The sequence below is a fragment of the Penaeus monodon genome, chromosome 1 (genome assembly GCF_015228065.2).
Source record: "Penaeus monodon isolate SGIC_2016 chromosome 1, NSTDA_Pmon_1, whole genome shotgun sequence".
In the NCBI taxonomy this organism is placed as follows: Eukaryota; Metazoa; Arthropoda; class Malacostraca; order Decapoda; family Penaeidae; genus Penaeus; species Penaeus monodon.
This window is the reverse complement of record NC_051386.1, coordinates 21,863,931-21,866,430: the sequence shown is the minus strand read 5'-3', so window position 1 is coordinate 21,866,430 and position 2,500 is coordinate 21,863,931. Positions and strand designations below refer to the sequence as shown.

At 41.8% G+C, this 2,500-nt stretch overlaps 1 pseudogene; it reads right to left on the bottom strand.

Annotated features, from left to right (window-relative positions):
- The window catches only part of LOC119571923, an 18,057-nt pseudogene that overhangs the window by 7,232 nt on the left and 8,325 nt on the right, over positions 1–2,500 (bottom strand).

Sequence of the window (2,500 nt, the reverse complement as noted above, 5' to 3'; positions counted from 1 at the left end):
AATGAGACAGTGAAGGATTTTATTCTGGTGGCATTTCTGACAGACTGCAAATATTGTCAATCTTTCTTGATACTTCCTTTCGTCTAAAAAAGAAAAAAAAGAAAAAAAAAAAAAAAAAAAAAAAAAAAAAAAAAAGGGAAACAAAGAAAAAATAAATAAAAAAAGAAAAAGAAAAATATTGTGATTATGATCATTCTTTCTTATCAAATGATATGATGTCTCGTCTATAACGCCGTGGTGCGCATCACACAGACAGACGTCATCACTTTTGGTTAATAAATAAATAAAAAAACTTGAGAACAGTAATAGGAATCTTTGCCTGCCTGCTTCTCTCTCTCTCTCTCTCTCTCTCTCTCTCTCTATCTATCTATCTATCTATCTATCTAACTTTCTCTCTCTCTCTCCCTCTCTCGCGCAATCTTTCTATCTATCTATCTATCTATCGATCTATCTATCTATCTATCTATCTATCTATCTGTCTATCTATCTATCTATCTATCTATCTATCTCATCTTCTCTCTCTCCTCTCTCTCTCTCTCTCTCTCTCTCTCTCTCTCTCTCTCTCTCTCTCTCTCTCTCTCTCTCTCTCTCTCTCTCTCTCTCTCTCTCTCTCTCTCTCTCTCTCTCTCTCTCTCTCTCTCTCTCTCTCTCTCTCTCTCTCTCTCATATTGTTTTTTTCAGCGAGGGCAGCGAAATTAATTAGCTGTGTATAATACGAGAAGCTAATGAAAAAAAAGTTGCAATGACTCCTACCAAGCAGAAATGGAAGAGTTGGGGTAGAAATGTTAATTAATTAAGAATAGGAAAGTGTAAGTTATTTTGCAGCGTTTCCTAAGAAGGACGATATTTCTTGGGTAAAACAATTTCCTTTAAAATATTTATAATCGCTCTGGCTGTCTGTAAGATTTATAAATCAGTACCTGATGGCGATTTGCTGATTCTGACAAGATTCAGTTTTAAGTGATTGGTGGAAAAAATAATAAAATAAATGATTTAAAACGATAGTGTTTCTAATATAATATAGACAATATTTGCTGACTATGCACCCAAACCACAAAAAATGCACCGGCCTTTCAGCCTCTCAGATCACCATTCGGAGTACGTGTGATGATAAATTTAAAGAGGATTGGATGCGTCATAAAAAAAAAAATCGAAGAGGATCGACACATGAGAAGACAGCAGGGGATTCTCTCTCTTTCATCTAAACGGATTTGAATATGATGGGAAGGAGGATCGAGGCACACACCTCTTCAAGCCCTCTTTTCACTCCTCTCCTTTCTTCGGTTTTCCCGTTTTAACTCTCTCTCTCTCTCTCTCTCTCTCTCTCTCTCTCTCTCTCTCTCTCTCTCTCTCTCTCTCTCTCTCTCTCTCTCTTCCTCTTTCTCTTTCTCTTTCTCTTTCTCTTTCTCTTTCTCTTTCTCTTTCTCTTTCTCTCTCTTCCTCTTTCTCTTTCTCATTCCTCTCTCTTTCCCTCTCTTTCCATTTACTTATCACAGACTCGCCTTCGCAACCCTTTCTTTTTTTCTCGTTCATTCTCTCCTCTCTCCTATCCTCCATTCTCCTTTCTCTTTCTTGTTCCCTATCCTCATGCCCTCTCTTGTTCTCCCTCCTTCCCCTTCCTCTTCTTTTGCCGTTTCCCTCTCCCTCCACCGCCCACGTTCTTCTCGCTTCCTCACGTAACTCAGAAGCTTTTATTTTTTCCCTTCCAGTATCATAAACACATACACATATACACACACGCGCACGCGAACACACACACACACACACACACACACACACACACACACACACACACACACACACACACACACACACACACACACACACACACACAAAAACACACACACACACACACACACACACACACACACACACACACACACACACACACACCACCACACACACTCACATACATATCGAGGAATTTCTAAACGGCCCTTATCAATATCATGACTATCAATACCACATCGATGAGGAAGAGCAGGAAGAGGAGGAGGAGGAGCAGGAGGAGGAGGAGGAAGAGGAGGAGGAGAGGAGGAGGAGGAGGAGGAGGAGGAGGAGGAAGAGGAAGAGGAAGAGGAGGGAGGAGGAAGAGGAGAGGAAGAGGAGGAGGAGGAAGAGGAAGAGGAAGAGGAAGAGGAGGAGGAGGAGAGGAGGAGGAGGAAGAACAGAAAGAAAAGGAAGAGGAGGAGGGAAGAAGAAAGAGAAGGAAGAGGAGGAGGAAGAAGAGAAAGAGAAGGAAGAGGAAGAGGAGGAGGAGAAAGAGAAGAAAGAGGAGGAGGAAGAAGAGAAAGAGAAGGAAGTGGAGGAGGAGGAGGAGAAAGAAAAGGAAGAGGAGGAGGAAGAAGAGAAAGAAAAGGAAGAGGAGGAGGAACAAGAGAAAGAGAAGAAAGAGAGGGAGGAAGAAGGGAAAGCTGAAACGCCAAGATGGCGTAGGTGGTTCTTATAGCCCACGTATGGGGGGAGCGGCAGGAATTTATATACACACTCACACGCACAT